The sequence below is a fragment of the Pristiophorus japonicus genome, unplaced genomic scaffold (genome assembly GCF_044704955.1).
Source record: "Pristiophorus japonicus isolate sPriJap1 unplaced genomic scaffold, sPriJap1.hap1 HAP1_SCAFFOLD_277, whole genome shotgun sequence".
NCBI classification, from domain to species: Eukaryota; Metazoa; Chordata; class Chondrichthyes; family Pristiophoridae; genus Pristiophorus; species Pristiophorus japonicus.
Window position 1 is genome coordinate 784620 of NW_027252527.1, and position 21703 is coordinate 806322.

The following is a 21703-nucleotide window of genomic DNA, read 5'->3' on the forward strand; positions in this document are numbered from 1 at the left end:
AACCTTTAGCATTGTTATTGACCAGTTTAGTTTGTCTAAGGGTTAAGTCATGGCAGGAGAGCTGGGAAGCGTGATATGCTCCTCCTGTACTATGTGGGAAGTCAGGGACGCTTCCGGTGTCCCTGATGACTATGTATGTGGGAAGTGTATCCGCCTGCAGCTCCTGACAGACCGCATTGCAGCACTGGAGCTGCGGGTGGATTCATTCTGGAGCATCCATGATGCTGAGAATGACGTGAATAGCACCTTTAGTGAGTCGGTCACACCGCAGGTAAAGTGTACACAGCCAGATAGTAAATGGGTGACCAGAAGTAAGAGCAGTGCAAGAAAGTTTGTACAGGGGTCCCCTGTGGTCATCCCCCTGCAAAACAGATACACCGCTTTGTTGGGGGGATGACTCATCAGGGGAAGGCAGCAGCAGCCAAGTTCATGGCACCTTCGGTGGCTCTGCTGCACAGGAGGGCAGGAAAAAGAGTGGCGGAGCTATAGTGATAGGGGATTTAATTGTAAGGGGAATAGATCGACGTTTCTACGGCCGCAACCGAGACTCCAGGATGGTATGTTGCCTCCCTGGTGCAAGGGTCAAGGATGTCTCGGAGTGGGTGCAGGACATTCTGAAAAGGGAGGGTGAACAGCCAGTTGTCGTGGTGCATATAGGTACCAACGATATCAGTAAAAAACAGGATGAGGTCCTACGAGACGAATTTAGGGAGCTAAGAGCTAAATTTTAAAAGTAGAACCTCAAAAGTAGTAATCTCAGAATTGCTACCAGTGCCACGTGCTAATCAGAGTAGGAATCACAGGATAGCTCAGATGAATGGGAATGGGAACCAATGCAGGGAGACAGAGGGAAACAAAAAGGAGGCGAAAGGAGATGAGGAAAAGTGGAGGGCAGAGAAACCCAAGGCAAAGAACAAAAAGGGCCACTGTACAGCAAAATTCTAAAAGGACAAAGGGTGTTTAAAAAAAACAAGCCTGAAGGCTTTGTGTCTTAATGCAAGGAGTATCCGCAATAAGGTGGATGAATTAACTGTGCAAATAGATGTTAACAAATATGATGTGATTGGGATTACGGAGATGTGGCTCCAGGATGATCAGGGCTGGGAACTCAACATCCAGGGGTATTCAACATTCAGGAAGGATAGAATAAAAGGAAAAGGAGGTGGGGTAGCATTGCTGGTTAAAGAGGAGATTAATGCAATAGTTAGGAAAGACATTAGCTTGGATGATGTGCAATCTATATGGGTAGAACTGCAGAACACCAAAGGGCAAAAAACGTTAGTGGGAGTTGTGTACAGACCTCCAAACAGTAGTAGTGATGTTGGGGAGGGCATCAAACAGGAAATTAGTGGTGCATGCAATAAAGGTGCAGCAGTTATAATGGGTGACTTTAATATGCACATAGATTGGGCTAGCCAAACTGGAAGCAATACGGTGGATTTCCTGGCGTGCATAAGGGATGGTTTTCTAGACCAATATGTCGAGGAACCAACTAGGGGGGAGGCCATCTTAGACTGGGTGTTGTGTAATGAGAGAGGATTAATTAGCAATCTCATTGTGCGAGGCCCCTTGGGGAAGAGTGACGATAATATGGTGGAATTCTGCATTAGGATGGAGAATGAAACAGTTGATTCAGAGACCATGGTCCAGAACTTAAAGAAGGTTAACTTTGAAGGTATGAGGCGTGAATTGGCTAGGATAGATTGGCGAATGATACTTAAGGGGTTGATTGTGGATGGGCAATGGCAGACATTTAGAGACCGCATGGATGAACTACAATAATTGTACATTACTGTCTGGCGTAAAAATAAAAAAGGGAAGGTGGCTCAACCGTGGCAATCAAGGGAAATCAGGGATAGTATTAAAGCCAAGGAAGTGGCATACAAATTGGCCAGAAATAGCAGCGAACCCAGGGACTGGGAGAAATTTAGAACTCCGCAGAGGAGGACAAAGGGTTTGATTAGGGCAGGGAAAATGGAGTACGAGAAGAAGCTTGCAGGGAACATTAAGGCGGATTGCAAAAGTTTCTATAGATATGTAAAGAGAAAAAGGTTAGTAAAGACAAACGTAGGTCCCCTGCAGTCAGAATCAGGGGAAATCATAACTGGGAACAAAGAAATGGCAGACCAATTGAACAAGTACTTTGGTTCGGTATTCACTAAGGAGGACACAAACAACCTTCCAGATATAAAAGGGATCAGAGGGTCGAGTAAGAAGGAGGAACTGAGGGAAATCCTTATTAGTCGGGAAATTGTGTTGGGGAAATTGATGGGATTGAAGGCCGATAAATCCCCAGGGCCTGATGGTCTGCATCCCAGAGTACTTAAGGAGGTGGCCTTGGAAATAGCGGATGCATTGACAGTCATTTTCCAACATTCCATTGACTCTGGATCAGTTCCTATCGAGTGGAGGGTAACCAATGTAACCCCACTTTTTAAAAAAGGAGGGAGAGAGAAAACAGGGAATTATGACCTCAGTAGTGGGTAAAATGATGGAATCTATTATTAAGGATGTCATAGCGTATTTGGAAAGAGGTGACATGATAGGTCCAAGTCAGCATGGATTTGTGAAAGAGAAATCATGCTTGACAAATCTTCTGAAATTTTTTGAGGATGTTTCCAGTAAAGTGGACAAGAGAGAACCAGTTGATGTGGTATATTTGGACTTTCAGAAGGCTTTCGACAAGATCCCACACAAGAGATTAATGTGCAAAGTTAAAGCATATGGGATTGGGGGTTGTATGCTGACGTGGATTGAGAACTGGTTGTCAGACAGGAAGCAAAGAGTAGGAGTAAATGGGTACTTTTCAGAATGGCAGGCAGTGACTAGTGGGGTACCGCAAGGTTCTGTGCTGGGGCCCCAGCTGTTTACATTGTACATTAATGATTTTGACGAGGGGATTAAATGTAGTATCACCAAATTTGCGGATGACACTAAATTGGGTGGCAGTGTGAGCTGCGAGGAGGATGCTATGAGGCTGCAGAGTGACTTGGATAGGTTAGGTGAGTGGGCAAATGCATGGCAGATGAAGTATAATGTGGATAAATGTGAGGTTATCCACTTTGGTGGTAAAAGCAGAGAGACAGACTATTATCTGAATGGTGACAGATTAGGAAAAGGGAAGGTGCAACGAGACCTGGGTGTCATGGTACATCAGTCATTGAAGGTTGGCATGCAGGTACAGCAGGCGGTTAAGAAAGCAAATGGCATGTTGGCCTTCATAGTGAGGGGATTTGAGTACAGGGGCAGGGAGGTGTTACTACAGTTGTACAGGGCCTTGATGAGGCCACACCTGGAGTATTGTGTACAGTTTTGGTCTCCTAACTTGAGGGAGTGCAGTGAAGATTCACCAGACTGATTCCTGGGATGGTGGGACTGACCTATCAAGAAAGACTGGATCAACTAGGCTTGTATTCACTGGAGTTCAGAAGAATGAGAGGAGACCTCATAGAAACGTTTAAAATTCTGACGGGTTTAGACAGGTTAGATGCAGGAAGAATGTTCCCAATGTTGGGGAAGTCCAGAACCAGGGGTCACAGTCTAAGGATAAGGGATAAGTCATTTAGGACCAAGATGAGGAGAAACCTCTTCACCCAGAGAGTGGTGAACCTGTGGAATTCTCTACCACAGCAAGTAGTTGAGGCCAATTCACTAAATATATTCAAAAGGAAGTTAGATGAAGTCCTTACTACTAGTGGGATCAAGGGGTATGGCGAGAAAGCAGGAAGGGGGTACTGAAGTTGCATGTTCAGCTATGAACTCATTGAATGGCAGTGCAGGCTAGAAGGGCTGAATGGCCTACTCCTGCACCTATTTTCTATGTTTCTATGAATACGTGGCTTGAAGAGTGGTGCACAAGGGAGGGATTCAAATTCCTGGGACATTGGAACCGGTTCTGGGGTAGGTGGGACCAGTACAAACCGGACGGTCTGCACCTGGGTAGGACCAGAACCAATGTCCATGGGGGAGTGTTTGCTAGTGCTGTTGGGGAGGAGTTAAACTAATATGGCAGGGGGATGGGAACCTATGCAGGGAGACACAGGGAAATAAAAGGGAGACAGAGGCAAAAGATAGAAAGGAGAATAGTAAAAGTGGAGGGCAGAAAAACCCAAGGCAAAAAATAAAAAGGGCCACATTACAGCAAAAGTCTGAAGGGGCAAGGTGTGTTAAAAAGATAAACCTGAAGGCTCTGTGCTTCAATGCGAGGCGTATTCACAATAAGGTGGACGAATTAACTACACAAATAGCAGTTAACGGATATGATATAATTGGCATCACGGAGACATGGCTCCAGGATCAATCTGGGAACTCAACATCCAGGGGTATTCAACATTTAGGAAGGATAGACAAAAAGGAAAGGGAGGCGGGGTGGCGTTGCTGGTTAAAGAGGAAATTAATGCAATAGTAAGGAGGAACATTGGCTTGGATGATGTGGAATCGGTATGGGTGGAGCTACGGAATACCAAAGGGTAGAAAACACTGGTGAGAGTTGTGTACATGCCACGAAACATTAGTAGTGAGGTTGGGGACAGCATCAAACAAGAAATAAGGGATGTGTGCAATAAAGGTACAGTTATCATGGGTGACTTTAGTTTACGTATAGATTGGACTAACCAGACTGATAGCAATGCAGTGGAGGAGGATTTCCTGGAGTGTATTAAGGATGGTTTTCTTGACCAATATGTCGAGGAACCAACTAGAGAGCTGGACATCCTAGACTGGGTGATGTGTAATGAGAAGGGACTAATTAGCAATCTTGTTGTGCGAGGCCCCTTGGGGAAGAGTGACCATAATATGGTAGAATTCTTTATTAAGATGGAGAGTGACACAGTTAATTCAGAAACTAGGGTCCTGAACTTTAGGAAAGGTAACTTCGACGGTATGAGGCGTGAATTGGCTAGAATAGACTGGCGAATGATACTTCAAGGGTTGACGGTGGATAGGTAATGGCAAACATTTATCGATCACATGGATGAACTTCAACAACTGTACATCCCTGTCTGGAGTAAAAATAAAACAGGGAAGGTGGCTCAACCGTGGCGAACAAGGGAAATTAAGGATAGTGTTAGATCCAATGAAGAGGCATATAAAGTGGCCAGAAACAGCAACAAACCTGAGGACTGGGAGAAATTTAGAATATAGCAGAGGAGGACAAAGGGTTTAATTAGGAGGGGGAAATAGAGTACGAGAGGAAGCTTGCCGGGAACATAAAAACTGACTGCAAAAGCTTCTATAGATATGTGAAGAGAAAAAGATTAGTGAAGATAAATGTAGGTCACTTGCAGTTGGACTCAGATGAATTTATAATGGGGAACAAAGAAATGGCAGACCAATTGAACAAATACTTTGGTTCTGTCTTCACGAAGGAAGACACAAATAACCTTCTGGAAACACTAGGGGACCGAGGGTCTCGTGAGAAGGAGGAACTGAAGGATATCCTTATTAAGCAGGAAATTGTGTTAGGGAAATTGATGGGATTGAAGGCCGATAAATCCCTGGGGCCTGATAGTCTGCATTCCAAAGTACTTAAGGAAGTGGCCCTAGAAATAGTGGATGTATTGGTGATCATTTTCCAATAGTCTATCGACTCTGGATCAGTTCCTATGGACTGGAGGGTAGCTAATGTAACACCACTTTTTTAAAAGGGAGGGAGAGAAACGGGTATATATAGACCGGTTAGCCTGACTACAGTAGTGGGGAAAATGTTGGAATCAATTATTAAGGATGAAATAGTAGCGCATTTGGAAAGCAGTGACAGGATCGGTCCAAGTCAACATGGATTTATGAAAGGGAAATCATGTTTGACAAATCTTCTGCAATTTTTTGAGGATGTAACTAGCAGAGTGGACAAAGGAGAACCAGTGGATGTGGTGTATTTGGACTTTCAAAAGGCCTTTGACAAGGTCCCACATAAGAGATTGGTGTGCAAAATCAAAGCACATGGTATTGGGGGTAATGTACTGGCGTGGATAGAGAACTGGTTGGCAGACAGGAAGCAGAGAGACGGGATAAACCGATCCTTTTCGGAATAGGAGGCTGTGACTAGTGGAGTGCCGCAGGGCTCAGTGCTAGGCCCCCAGCGCTTTACGATATACATTAATGATTTGGATGAAGGAATTGAGTGTAATATCTCCAAGTTTGCAGATGACACTAAACTAGGTGGTGGTGTGAGCTGTGAGGAGGATGCTAAGAGGTTGCAGGGTGATTTGGACAGGTTAGGTGAGTGGGCAAATGCATGGCAGATGCAGTATAATGTGGATAAATGTGAGGTTATCCACTTTGGTGGCAAAAAACACGAAGGCAGAACATTATCTGAATGGCGGCAGATTAGGAAAAGGGGAGGTGCAACGAGACCTAGGTGTCATGGTTCATCAGTCATTGAAAGTTGGCATGCAGGTACAGCAGGCGGTGAAGAAGGCAAATGGCATGTTGGCCTTCATAGCTAGGGGATTTGAGTATTGGGGCAGGGAGGTCTTACTGCAGTTGTACAGGGTCTTAGTGAGGCCACACCTGGAATATTGTGTTCAGTTTTGGTCTCCTAATCTGAGGAAGGACATTCTTGCTATTGAGGGAGTGCAGCGAAGGTTCACTAGACTGATTCCAGGGATGGCTGGACTGACATATGAAGAGAGACTGGATCAACTGGGTCTTTATACACTGGAGTTTAGAAGGATGAGAGGGGATCTCTTAGAAACGTATAAGATTCTGACAGGTTAGATACAGGAAGAACGTTCCCGATGTTGGGGAAGTCCAGAACCAGGGGTCACAGTCTAAGGATAAGGGGTAGTCCATTTCTGACTGAGATGAGGAGAAACCTCTTCACTCAGAGAGTTGTTAATCTGTGGAATTCCCTGCCGCAGAGAGTTGTTGAGGTCAGTTCATTGGATATGTTCAAGGGGGAGTTAGATATGGCCCTTTCGGCTAAAGGGATCGAGGGGTATGGAGAGAAAGCAGGAATGGGGTACTGAGGGAATGATCAGCCATGATCTTATTGAATGGTGGTGCAGGCTCGAAGGGCCGAATGGCCTACTCCTGCACCTATTTTCTTTGTCTATATGAGATTCCTCTGTAGTTGCCTCTTTTTTAAAGATGGTCACGATTACTGCATCTCTGAGATCCTCCGGCATGCTCTCCTCCCTCCAGATGAGAGAGATTCGTGCCAGCAGTGCCTCTCCGCCATACTTCAATGCCTCAGCAGGGATTCCATCCACACCCGTAGCTTTGTTGTTTTTTAGCTGTCTTATGGCCTTTTCTACCTCATGCAATGTTGGGGTCTCACTGAGGTGGTGGCGGGTAGCATGCTGCGAGATTGAGTCGAGAACACTCGAGTCAAAGACAGAGTCTCGATTGAGGAGATGTTCGAAGTGGTCCTTCCAGCGGGCCCTGACAGCCTCGGTGTCTTTGATGAGTGTTTCCCCGTTCTTGGCCAGCAGTGGGGTGGGGCCTGGGGAGTTTGGACCGTAGGTGGCCTTGACGGCGATGAAGAATCTTCAGGCGAGACTGAACAGGCTGGGGCTCTTTTCTCTACAACAACTAATTATATTTATATAGTTCCTTTAACATAGTAAAATGTCCCAAGGAGCATTATAAAACAAAATTAGACACCGAGCCATATTAGGGCAGATAACTAAAAGCTTGGTCTAAAAGGATGAGAGAGTGGAAGATAGGTGGAGAAGTTGAGGGAGGGTATTCTGGAGTTGGAACCCACTGCCACCAATGGTGGAGCAATTAAAATCAGGGACATGCAAGAGGCCAAAATTGAAGGAGCGCAGAGATTGTGGGTGGGGAGGGCTGGAGGAGATTAGAGATAGAGACGGGCGAGGCCATGGAGGGATTTGATAACCAGGATGAGAATTTTTAAATTGAGTGTTGCTTAACTGGGAGCCAATATCGGCCAGCGAGCACAGGGGTGATGGGTGGGTAGGACTTGGTGTGAGTGAGTACGGGGGGTGATGGGTGAGTGGGACTTGGTGTGAGTGAGGCCGGGGTTGAGTGGGCCTTGGTGTGAGTGAGGCCGGGGTTGAGTGGGCCTTGGTGCGAGTGAGGCCGGGGGGTGATGGGTGAGTGAGGATACGGGCAGCAGAGTTTTGAATGAAAACAAAAAGGTGAGGGGTGATCTAATCAAGGTATTTAGAATGATGAAGGGGTTTGATAGGGTAGATGTAGAGAAGATGATGAAGGGGTTTGATAGGGTAGATGTAGAGATGATGAAGGGGTTTGATAGGGTAGATGTAGAATTTTTAAATTGAGTGTTGCTTAACCGGTAGAAAAGATGTTTCCACTTGTGGGGCAAACCAGTACTAAGGACAATGGGCTCAATTTTCCCAGTGAGTTACGATTTTTTTTTAGGTCAGTTTTTTTTTTAGCCAAAGGGTGCGTAACCTGCCGTCCGTGCCAATTCTGGCCATTTCAGCAAGTTTGGCCAGCTGAGAGTTACTCCAGTTCTGCAGGTGAATGAAAACAAAAAGGTGAGAGGTGATCTAATCGAGGTCTTTAAAATGATGAAGGGGTTTGATAGGGTAGATGTAGAGAAGATGATGCAGGCATGCAGGTACAGCAGGTGGTTAAGAAAGCAAATGGCATGTTGACCTTCATAGCGAGGGGATTTGAGTACAGGGGCAGGGAGGTGTTGCTACAGTTGTACAGTGCCTTGGTGAGGCCACACCTGGATTATTGTGTACAGTTTTGGTCTCCTAACTTGAGGAAGGACATTCTTGCTATAGAGGGAGTGCAGTGAAGGTTCACCAGACTGATTCCCGGGAGAAACTGGGCTTGTATTCACTGGAGTTCAGAAGAATGAGAGGGGATCTCATAGAAACGTTTAAAATTCTGAGGTTTAGACAGGTTAGATGCAGGAAGAATGTTCCCAATGTTGGGGAAGTCCAGAACCAGGGGTCACAGTCGAAGGATAAGGGGTAAGCCATTTAGGACTAAGATGAGGAGAAACTGCTTCTTCCAGAGAGTGGTGAACCTGTGGCATTCTCTACCACAGAAAGTTGTTGAGGCCAATTCACTAAATATATTCAAAAAGGAGTTAGATGTAGTCCTTACTACTAGGAGGATCAAGGGGTATGGCGAGAAAGCAGGAATGGGGTACTGAAGTTGCATGTTCAGCCATGAACTCGTTGAATGGTGGTGCAGGCTCGAAGGGCTGAATGGCCTACTCCTGCACCTATTTTCTATGTTTCTATGTTTCTACTAAGGCCAGTATATGTGGCCTCTGCAGAAAAACTTTCTGGTGAGTTAAGGAAATCGGCACAGGTAAGTGCAGCAAATGCCCAGACTGCAGCAGCAGGAAAGGTAAGAAAGAGGCGAGGGAAGCCTTTCAGGTATAGTTGGGTGCTGGGACCGGGAGGGAGGAGGCCATTCAGCCTGGGATAGGTACGGGGGAGCGGACCGTGAGTCTTTGCGGCCTGGGATAGGGGCGGGGATCGGCACCGGCATCGGGGAGGAGGGGGGGATCTTTAATAATTTAATGGAAGTAAGTTGCTGCAATGTATTTTACGGTTGTGCAGGTTGCGAGCTGGCTGTATGAGCACTTTCCAGCCTCAGCCCACAGTGTATCCCTGGTTACCGTGGCTCACAGATCAATGCTCCATCCCTAAAACTAAAGAATAGGCTAGGCTGCGTCAAAATGAAGAAATCAAACGGGGACACTTGAAACATTTTTTTTGCCGTACTTGGGACCTCAAGAAAAATGGGGATAACTCTTCAAATAAGCCAACAAAAAGCTTTGGGGGAAATTGAGCCCATTAAATGTAAGATAGTCGCTATAAAGTCCAATCGGGAATTGAGGAGAAACTTTGAGTGGTGTGAGTGTGGCAAAGAGCATGGATGCTTTTAAGGGAGGAGGGGTAGGTCTGGACTGGGTTTTGGGGAATAAAGAGGGGCAGATGGAAGGGGTATCAGTGGGAGAGCACTTTGGTGCTCGTGACCATAATTCAATAAGACTTAGGGTCGTTATGGAAAAGGACAAAAGGGGACCAGGAATAACGGTTCTCAATCGGGTAAAGCCAATTTTGCTGAGGTGAGATGGGATTTGGCCAAAGTAGACTGGAAACGGCTACTTGATGGTAAATCAGTGTCAGAGCAGTGGGAGGCATTCAAGGAGGGGACTCTGAGGGTACAGAGCAAGTATGTTCCCTTTTTTAAAAAAAAAGGGTGGGGTTAACAAATCTGGATGTCAAAGGGAAGCTTATGACAGATACTGAGAACTAAATACTGCAGAAACTCTAGAGGAGTTTAAAAAGTGCAGGGGTGCAATTTAAAAAAAGCTATCGGGAAAGCAAAGCGAGAGCATGAAAAAATGTTGGCAAGTAAAATCAGTGAAGACCCAAAGATGTTTTATAAATACATTGAGTAAGAGGATAACTGGAGAAAGACGAGGGCCTATTGGAGACCATAAAGGAAATATGTGTGGAGGCGGAAGACGTGGGTATGATAATGAATACTTTGCATCTGTTTTCACAAAAGAGAGTGGCGATGCAGACGTTGCAATGAGGGACAAGTGTGAAATGTTAAACAAGATAAACATAGTGAGAGAGGAAGTATTAAGGGGCTTAGCAGCTTTGAAAGTGGATAAATTCCTAGGCCCGGATGAAATGTATCCCAGTCTGTTGAGAGAAGCAACAGAGGAAATAGCAGAGGCTCTGACCATCATTTTCCTCTCTGGCTACAGGTGCGGTGCCAGAGGACTGGAGGACTGCTAATGTTGTACCTTTGTTTAAAAAGGGAGAAAGGGATAGACCGAGTAATTACAGGCCAGTCAGCCTAACCTCAAAATTATTAGAAAAAAATCCTGAGGGACAGGATAAATCTTCAATTGGAAAGACATGGCTTGATCAAGGACAGTCAGAGTGGATTTGTTAAGGGAAGGTTGTGTCTGACTAACTTGATTTGAATTTTTCGAGATGGTAACGAGGAGGGTCAATGAGGGCAGTGCGTATGATGTAGTGTATATGGAATTTATCAAGGCTTTTGATAAGGTCCCGCATGGCAGACTGGTCATGAAAGTAAAAGCCCATGGGATCCAGGGCAAAGTGGCAAGTTGGATCCAAAATTGGCTCAGAGGCAGGAAGCAAAGGGTAATGGTTGATGGGTGTTTTTGTGACTGGAAGGGTGTTTCCAGTGGGGTTCCACAGGGCTCAGTGCTGGGTCCCTTGCTTTTTGTGGTATATATCAATGACCTGGACTTGAATGTTGGGGGTATGATTAAGAAGTTTGCAGAAAACACTAAAATAGGCTGTGTGGTTGATGATGAAGAAAGCTGTAAACTGCAGGAAGATATCAATGTACTGGTCAGGTGGGCAGAACAGTGACAAATGGAATTCAATCTGGAGAAGTGTGAGGTAATGCATTTGGGGAGGGCTAACAAGGCAAGGGAATACACATTAAATGGTAGGACACTGAGAAGTGTAGAGGAACAAAGGGACCAATGGGTGTGGGTCCACAGATCCCTGAAGGTAGCAGGCCAGGTATATAAGGTGGTTAAGAAGGCATACGGAATACTTTCCTTTATTAGTGAGGCACAGAATACAATAGTAAGGGGGTTATACTTGAACTGTATAAAGCACTGGTTAGACCACAGCTGGAGTACTGCGTGCAGTTCTGGTCACCACATTACAGGAAAGATGTGATTGCACTGGAAAGGGTGCAGAGGAGATTTACAAGAATGTTGCCTGATTGGAGAATTTTGACTGAGGAAAGATTGGATAGGCTGGGTCTGTTTTCTTTGGAATAAAGGAGGTTGAGGGGAGACCTGATTGAGGTATATAAAATTGAGAGGCCTGGATCGAGTGAATAGGAAGGACCTACATGCTGGATCATCATAGGCAGTACCTTGGAATCGAGGATGACTTGCTTCCATCTAAATGTTCTCAGGTGACTGAGGAGTCCAATCCGAGACAGTGGTTGAAGGAAAGGGTGGTCGGGGAGCCTGGGTTGATGCACGCTCCTTCCGCTGTCTACTGTTGGTTTCTGCTTGCTCTCGGCGATGGGACTCGAGATGCTACAACGCCCTCCCGGATGCTCTTCCTCCACTTTGAGTGGTCTTTGGCCAGGGATTCCCAGGAGTCGGTGGGGATGTTGCAAGTTGTTGGCTGGCATGGACACAATGGGCCGAAATGGTCTCCTTCCATGCTGTAAACTTCTCTGATTCTAAGACCTGTTTTCCCTTGGTAGGGGATCAGCAACCCAGGGCATAGATTTAAAGTAATTTGGGGGAAGCTTTTAAAAACCAGCAAAGAACGACTAAAAAAAAAAATGATTAAGAAAGGGAAGATAGACTATGAAAGTAAACTAGCACAAAATATAAAAACAGATAGCAAGAGTTTCTATCGATTATATAAAAAGGAAAAGAGTGGCTAAAGTAAACATTGGTCCCTTGGAGGACGAGAGCGGGGAATTAGTAATGGGGAACATGGAGATGGCAGAAACTCTGAACAAATATTTTGTATCAGTCTTTACGGTAGAGGACACTAACAATATTCCGACAGTGGATAGTCAAGGGGCTATAAGAGGGGAGGAAATTAACACAATCACAATCACTAAGGAGGTGGTACTCAGTAAGATAATGGGACTAAAGGCAGATAAATCCCCTGGAACTGATGGTTTGCATCCTAGAGTCTTAAGAGAAGTTGCAGCAGAGATTGTGAATGCACTGGTTGTAATTTACCAAAATTCCCTGGATTCTGGGGAGATCCCAGCAGATTGGAAAACTGCAAATGTAACGCCCCTATTTAAAAAAGAAGGCAGACAAAGAGCAGGAAACTATAGACCAGTTAGCCTAACATCTGTGGTTGTGAAAATGTTGGAGTCCATTATTAAAGAAGCAGTAGCAGGACATTTGGAAAAGCAAAATTCGGTCAGATAGAGTCAGCGTGGATTTATGAAGGGGAAGTCATGTTTGACAAATTTGATGGAATTCTTCGAGGATGTAACGAACAGGGTGGATAAAGGGGAACCAGTGGATGTGGTGTATTTGGACTTCCAGAAGGCATTTGACAAGGTATCACATAAAAGGTTACTGCACAAGATAAAAGTTCTCAGGGTTGGGGGTAATATATTAGCATGGATAGAGGATTGGTTAACTAACAGAACAGAGAGTCGTGATAAATGGTTCATTCTCTGGTTGGCAACCAGTAACTAGTGGGGTACTGCAGGGATCAGTGCTGGGACCCCAACTATTTACAATCTATATGAACAACTTGGAAGAAGGGACTGAGTGTAACGTAGCCAAGTTTTCTGACGATACAAAGATGGGAGGAAAAGCAATGTGTACTCAATATGGACACACAAAATCTGCAAAAGGACAGGCTAAGTGAGTGGGCAAAAATTTGGCAGATGGAGTATAATGTTGGAAAGTGTGAGGTCATGCACTTTGGCAGAAAAAATCAAAGAGCAAGTTATTATTTAAATGGAGAAAGATTGCAGTGGGTCGTAGTTCAGCGGGACCTGGGGGTACTTGCATGAAACGCAAAAGAGTAGTATGCAGGTACATCAAGTGATCAGGAAGGCCAATGGTATCTTGACCTTTTATTGCAAAGGGGGTTGGAGTATAAAAGCAGGGAAGTCTTGCTACAGCTATACAGAGTATTGGTAAGGCCACACCTGGAATACTGCATGCAGTTTTGGTTTCCATATTTACGAAAGGATATTCTTCCTTTGGAGACAGTTAAGAGAAGGTTCACTCGGTTGATTCCAGAGATGAGGGGGTTGACTTATGAGGAAAGGTTGAGTAGGTTGGGCCTCTACTCATTGGAATTCAGAAGAATGAGAGGTGATCTTATCGAAACGTATAAGATTATGAGGGGGCTTGACAAGGTGGATGCAGAGAGGATATTTCCACTGATGGGGGAGACTAGAACTAGAGGGCATTGTTAGCGTTAGTGTTTTCTCAGAAGAATCACTCAACACTCAGTCGGTTCCAACGCCTGGCGGCCTTTATTACGCTCAACGGGGAGGAAAACTCAGGACCGTATCCAGGTTTCTCTCCACAGAACAAAGGGTTACATGCACCTTTATATGTTTCACAACAGTTACAAAACAGTTTACTACAGCTACACAGCCCATCACGGCTGGACACAAGCCAATCACAACGATTATAGATTACATATAGGTTCTTTTAACCCAATAGAATTCCCCTAGTGTCCCGGGAACCATATGTTCGGTTATTGTCAGCTTGGGCTGATCGATGACTTTATTACGGGAGATAGGTTCTCTCCCTAGTTCTTTCATCTGGGAGAAATAATTGGTTTATAACCTTGTTTACAGGAGATGGTTTCCCTCTTATCTTTCTTCCTGGGGAATTAATTGGTTTATGACCTTGTTCACAGGAGATGGTTTCCTTCTTATCTCTGTCTTCCCGCATCCCAGGCATTCCTATAGTGGGCCTCACAGGGTTATTGCTCGGTCATTGAACGTTCAACAGTTCACAGCTTGACTACCTGATTTCCCATCATGCCTGGGCAGCCATTTTATGTGTGTGTCCACTTTAAGCTTATGTGAGTTTTAAATATCCAGCAGGTGCCAAATGCCTAGTTATATATGGGTTTCTACTCTCTACAACAATTTCCCCTTTCGGTAAAGGGACTAGTCCTAGTCCCCTTTTAACCGACCGTACTGCCTTTATCAGATTTTTGTGCACGGCCCGTTACTCCCTGCCTCAACGTGCTGGCCAGTCACGCGGTTTCAGGAGTCCCGGTTGCTTAGATCAAATTAACAAAGGCTAACTCCTCCCGTTCCCTTATCAAACAGGCTTGTTTAATATCCGGGGAACGGTGATTGGTCCGTCTCCGCCGTTTGTGGCGCCTGCATGCCTGGCAGGCCATCACGCCCCATGTTATTCCTAAGATCAATTGTACCCCGACCAGTATGTGTGAAATTATTCGAATCCATGGGTGGATGTTCACATTTATTCCCCAGTCCCAGGCCTTTCTCCACCAACTCTGACTTTGTAAGTCTACATCGATATCTTCTTCCAGTTCTTTGATTTTAGTTTGCAGTTGGTGGTAGAGCTTTACGGATTGACCCACTCTGAGCCTCAACTCTCGTAATACCTCGGTTAGATGTGGGACAGGGACCTGATCTGGCTCGTCATAATCCTGTAAATGAACATGGAGCTGATCGGTTACTTCAATAACTTCAGACTTCCGGCGCCTAACCTGGGTGATATGCGCTTGCCCGATCGCGACAGGTCGTAGTGGTGTAAAGCAAAAGTTTGGCTGTGGTATAGGGCACTGCAGGTCATTATACTGGTATGAATGCTCTGTGGTAGAGACGCAGTATCTTCCCTTCCCTCCGTAGCCTGCCCTCGCGAAGTGCATTTTTGCGGGCACTATTTCTAGTACACACCCGTCGGTTCGGTTAAACCCGCACTCGTCTAGCTCACCTCGGCCCACCGGGTGAGGGCATACTGTGATTTCCCCCTTTTGCTTGCAATCTGCTAGGGAAATCCCGGTAAGTATGTTGTTTCGACGAACGGCAGAGGTGGTGGTCAGGTAGTAGCGTATGGAGACATTTTCCCGTATTACTCCGATATTCTCTAGTTGGTATAGGGGGAACGGCCCTGAGTCCGGCGTGGCTATAGGGATCATCAGGACTATCCCTATCCCGGTAGTCCTACCCATCTGGCAATCTGGAATTGCTGGGTATACTTGGGTCAGTCCCTTCAGAGTACAATTATCCAGTGTCCCCCTTTGGTTCGCCAACTGAGCTAAATGTGAACTGTCTATCCAATCGGGTACTTCCCCGCGTTGGATCTGGTCGAGGTTGTGGCGGATCTGTCCCACCATCCACAGACCATAAGCGTGACAGAGTTGCCCCTGTCTTTGCTTTTCTGTATCTTTTTTTTCTCTATCAATGAGATGATTTATGGTTCTGACGTGAGCTTCCAAGACTGAGATGCCATCCAACTGGATTTCGGCACCTTCTTTTCCTAGGTTGCCTTGGTCTTCCTGGTTTTGCTCCACCCTCTCCAATAACCCCTTCATCACCCCTCTAAGCTGTTCCACCCTCTCATTTCAGTCTTGCAGCTATGGGGTTCACCTTCGGTCACTATTCCCTCTGTGGGATTGAAGCCTATATCCCTGATTATTTGTATGGACTGATCTTTTGGTAATAGTACTGCCTCCCAGGTAGCTTGTCACGCATCTGATACTGTTTTTAACCTCCCGGTATTTAGCAATTCCACTATGGTGTGCTTCGTGTGTAAGATTATCTGCCCCGACATTGTGACTGGTTCGCATATTCTTGCAGCCCAAGCGGCGCAGTCGAGGGCAGCCACACACCGATGAAGTCCTTTCACTACTGGGGACTCTTGTGTTGAGTAATACGCTACTGGTCTCATTACCCCCCCCCTTTCTCCTGGGTTATGACTGCGCTATAAAAACCTCCATCGAGATCATAATATACATGGAACGGCTTTGTCATATCAGGTAGCTTCAGCGCCGGGGCTGCCACCAATTCGGCTTTTAATTTCCCATAGGCTTCCTCTTGCTCCGATCCCCAGTCTACCTGCTCTGTTCCTGGTTTTTCTCCCTTCACTAGTCGCTGAATGGGTTCGGCTATGTTTGCAAATTGAGGAATGAAATTCCTGCAATAGTTGAACAAGCCCATCACCCGTCGCACTGCCCGGACCGTAGTTGGTCGGGGCATATCAGCGATGGCTGTCTTTCGGTCTGTCGGAAGAGTCTTTTTCCCCTGACTGATATCGTGTCCCAGATATCGAACCGTGGCTTGCCCGATCTGCGCCTTTTGTGGATTTATTTTAAACCCTGCCTTATCTAGAGTCCTTGGAACCATGGCTACGGCCCCTAAATGCTCTCGGTCACTTGATGAGGCTATCAGGATGTCGTCCACGTACTGAAGGATTGTACTATTATACGGGGTTAGGTTACATTGTTCCAAGGCGTTACTCATGACTCGGTGGAAAATGTTCGGGCTGTTATGGAATCCCTGAGGGAGTCGGGTCCATGTGTATTGTCTATCTCTGGATGTAAATGCGAATCTCTCCTGAGACTCGGGGTCCAGCGGGATTGACCAAAATCCGTTAGCAATATCTAAAACGGTGAAAATCCTGTGTTCCGGATTCAGACTGTTGAAGATAGTCGCTGGGCTGGCCACAATCGGGTGTTCCCTGGGTGTAACTTTATTCAGGGCTGTGTAATCTATCGTTAGTCGGTAGCTTTCATCCGGCTTTTTAACTGGCCACATCGGGGAGTTTGTGACTGACACGGTCTGTCGTAGTATGCCCTGTTCTACCAGGGCTTCTAGTTTCCCCTCAGTGGCTCGCAAGGCCTCTGGTTTGATAGAGTACTGCTTGTGGGGGGGGTGTACCGGTCCCGTGACCTTCTCCGGTGTCATGTCAACAAGCCCGCAGTCCTGTTTGCTTTTTGCCCAAACTCCCGGGATAGCCTGACACAGTAATCCCAACATCCCGTCCTTAGACCAGTCCCTCGTCAGAGTATCCGTTTTACCTAATGTGGCTATGTTCTTTACTAGGGCCCATTTCCTGGCCACTTTATCCTTATACCCTTTCGTACTTTTCCAGGTTACCCGTCTTCGCTGCGCATCCACTATTGTTCCTAATTCGCGGAGTAGGTCCATCCCTAGTATAGTGCCCTCTGAGTTTTGACATACCCAGAACTGGACCGGCATCATTATCCCGTCCACCTCTAGCACTTGGGTTTCACTTTGATATGCGGTGGTCCTGTCCCCCCCTACCCCTTGGATCGTGATGGATCTTCGGGTAGTGGGTAGGTCGAGATTCGTTATTGATACCGACGCCCCGGTGTCTATCAACATATCGCATCGCCAGCCCCCTAACGATGCGTTGATCCACATACGGGGATCGGGTTCTTGGCTGGGGGCCGATGCGATTCATTGGGGACTCGCCTGCTTCTGGGTCAGCTGCTGTATAATGTCCAGCAGCTGCTGGTTCCCAAGGGCACTAACGTCCGGGGCTCTTTCATTGATGGTTTTTCCCGATCTAGGTCCCTTCCCTTCTTTGCCACCTCCCTTGGCCCAACAGTCCTTTGCCTCATGGCCTAGTCTGTCACAATTACTACACTTTTTGCGTCCGTTGCGTTTTGGGGCTCTACACTCGGCGCGGCGACTTGTTACAATTATAGCATGTCTCAGCCGCCTTTGTGTCAGTGGCTGCACAGACCTCGGCTGCACAGACCTCCGCTGTACTTGCGGCTACCTTGGACCTTTGTTGATTATCTACCGAGGTCGCCCATCTTTCCAGGTCATCAAAGTTATTATACATCACCAAGTCTGTTTTTAGGATGGCTTGGTGTGCAGGGCTTAGTCCGTCCTTATACAACTGTATGAAAGCCGGGTTCTGCCGGTCGGCTCCGGGTATTCCGCCATGTGCTAAGAACGCCTCAAATTTCCTTGCCCCGTATTCTGGTGCCCGTTCATCCTTCTTCTGTACTACTCCCACTATAGCGTTCCAGTTTACGGGGACCTGGCCTAAAACGCGTATCACGTTTGCTTTAAATTCTATCATGGAATCCTCCTGCTCCTCTTTTGTAGAGGACAGGTCGGCACACCAGGTACTGTCTTGGTGATCATTATCTAGTCTGTCCCAGTAACTCTCTGGCATTTTAATCCTAACTATACCGGCGACATCTCGGTTATGGAGCTGGTGGCAAATTATCATTTCTTTGAGCTTCTGCCAGAAGGTTGCGTTGTTATGGCGGGGCACTAGGGGTGGCAGTTTCTCTAACAACTGCATCGTGTCCCCTGGGGTCAGCGATAAGTATGTTACTCGTGTCTGCACGGGTATGGCGGGACTGCCATGACGTCTTGTCCCGGCTGGGATCCTGGGTATGTGTTCTACCTTTAGCGGGGCGACCTGAGCCGGGTTAATCGTGTTATATGGGGGTGGTAAGACGCCCCCTTTAATGGAGTTGCAACTATCCGTTTCATTCTCTAGGCATTCCCAGTCTTCCTCACTAGGTGGTGCACTTGGGCTATTTATTGCCAGGACTGGCAAAACTGTCTGTTCGTTTTCAACATCTACTTGCTTCCTTTTTATTTGCACATACCGGTTAACCTTTTCTGTTAACTTTACATGCGCTCGCAGTATCAAAATTACTGCCTTTTCCTCTTTATCTTTCTTTTCCTTCTCCCACCATTCCCTTTGCTTTGCTGGTAGTTCCTGAGGATTCCACCCTGCTTTAATCATTTTTTCGATTAGCTTCTTTTGTTTTTCCGCCAGGTGGCGGGTAAGTGACCCTTCTGGTCCCACTCGAGTTTACTTGTTTCCATGGCCATTCCTGGGTAGGACTAGTACCGTTAGGAATCTACTCTGAGGTCCGCTTTCTTTCTAGCACGACTTGTAGTAAACTGTCTCTTGGCTACTGTCAGGTCACAAGTTCTGCTGTTACACAAACTTATACAATTCTTAAAAACGCGTTTAAGCAATTCCCGCAGTGCTCTACGTATCCTTAACGACTACCTTCCACCGCTCGGCCCGTTGGTCCGACCCTTTTCACAGGTTTGGATTCCGTTCGCCGCTCCACACCGCTTGGTTCTACCCCGGGGTATATCTCCAATTACACTACTGGGTCCGGAAGGTGCCTTTCGGTATCACGATCCCACGGTCCAAGTGTGTTCCCGGCACCTACTTAATTCCTGGCCATTACGTGGGAATACTGTCCTCTTAATTCAGGCTCGGGCTTGGTGTTTGAGATATTGGACCGTTCCCTCGTGTCGATCAACCAGCATCCACCTTCCGCACTTTTATAATTAAAAATCGTCTGTGTTTATACTCACCCGGGTTTACTCCAAGTGCGTTCAGCGACTTCGGGGAATCCTGCCGACTACGCCAATGTTACCGTTAGTGTTTTCTCAGAAGAATCACTCAACACACAGTCGGTTCCAACGCCTGGCGGCCTGTATTACGCTCAGCGGGGAGGAAAACTCAGGACCGTATCCAGGTTTCTCTCCACAGAACAAAGGGTTACATGCACCTTTATATGTTTCACAACAGTTACAAAACAGTTTACTACAGCTACACAGCCCATCACGGCTGGACACAAGCCAATCACAACGATTATAGATTACATATAGGTTCTTTTAACCCAATAGAATTCCCCTAGTGTCCCGGGAACCATATGTTCAGTTATTGTCAGCTTGGGCTGATCGATGACTTTATTACGGGAGATAGGTTCTCTCCCTAGTTCTTTCATCTGGGAGAAATAATTGGTTTATAACCTTGTTTACAGGAGATGGTTTCCCTCTTATCTCTGTCTTCCCGCATCCCAGGCATTCCTATAGTGGGCCTCACAGGGTTATTGCTCGGTCATTGAACGTTCAACAGTTCACAACTTGACTACCTGATTTCCCATCATGCCTGGGTAGCCATTTTATGTGTGGCCACTTTAAACTTATGTGAGTTTTAAATATCTAGCAGGTGCCTAATGCCTAGTTATATATGGGTTTCTACTCTCTACAACAGCATGATCTTAGAATAAGGGGCCGCCCATTTAAAACTGAGATGAGGAGAAATTTCTTCTGAGGGTTATAAATCTGTGGAATTCGCTGCCTCAGAGAGCTATGGAAGCTGGGACATTGAATAAATTTAAGACAGAAATAGTTTCTTAAACGATAAGGGGATAAGGGGTTTTGGGGAGCGGGCAGGGAAGTGGAGCTGAGTCCATGATCAGATCAACCATAATCTTATTGAATGGCGGAGCAGGCTCCAGGGGCCGTATGGTCTACTCCGGTTCCTATTTCTTATGTTCTTATGAGATCTGAGGAGGAATTTATTGAACTAGAGGGTGGTGGGGGTCTGGAACTCACTGCCTGAAAGGGTGGTAGAGGCAGAAACCCTCACCACATTAAGTGCACATCCAAGTATTTTTTTTTTAAAAAGTGCCGCAACCTACAGGGCTACGGACCAATAGCTGGAAAGTGGGATTAAGCTGGATAGCTCTTGGTCGGCCGGCGTGGACACGATGGGCCGAAATGGCCTCCTTCCGCACTGTAAATTTCTATGATTCTATGAAGGGGAAGCTAGTAGGTTCATGAGGGAGAAAAGAATAGGATATGTTGATCAGATGAAGCGTGGTTGGAGGAGGCTCGCGTGGAGCATAAACCCTGGCATGGAGTAGTTGGGCTAAATGGCCTGTCTGTTTTGTAATTGCTATGGAATTCTATGTAATATTATGGAGTCTGCAAGTTCCCTGATCGTATCACCATCTGAAGTTCCCCTCTGCCCTGCTCCCCTGCCTCCTGCCCACTGCTTCACTTTCTGCCCCTCTGCCATGAGTCCGGCTGCTTCATTTATTCTTTTTCTTCTTTAGTATTTGTCCATCGGCCCTGCCCTGATGCTTGAATTACTCTTTATTTTGTGGCTGTGTTGTTCACATGTGAATGTTTCCAGACGCCTGCCTCCACCACCTCACCACACGAGGGGAGAATTTGGGCTCCTTTGCGCTGCCCGCTCGTGCTTCTGGGAGGTGATAACGGGTCGCACCAGGGGCGGCGAGATCAGCGACCCCCGCTAAATTTGGTGGGAGTTTTATGGTAGCGTTGGGCTTGCTCTCCTGTGCCCAGAGATCTGAATGCCCTCGCTACGCAGCGCCCCACCTCCCAACTTGCGTTCCGCCCCCGCAGCATCGCCAGGAAACAACACCGACAGCTGCAGGTGGCGAACATCGCGAGGTGAAGTTTAAAGGCCAACTGACAGATA

At 46.5% G+C, this 21703-nt stretch overlaps 1 protein-coding gene across 4 annotated transcripts in view; it reads left to right on the plus strand.

The window, feature by feature from the left end:
• trit1 (tRNA isopentenyltransferase 1) overlaps positions 1-21703 on the plus strand; it is a 90279-nt gene that overhangs the window by 60904 nt on the left and 7672 nt on the right. The window lies entirely within an intron of this gene.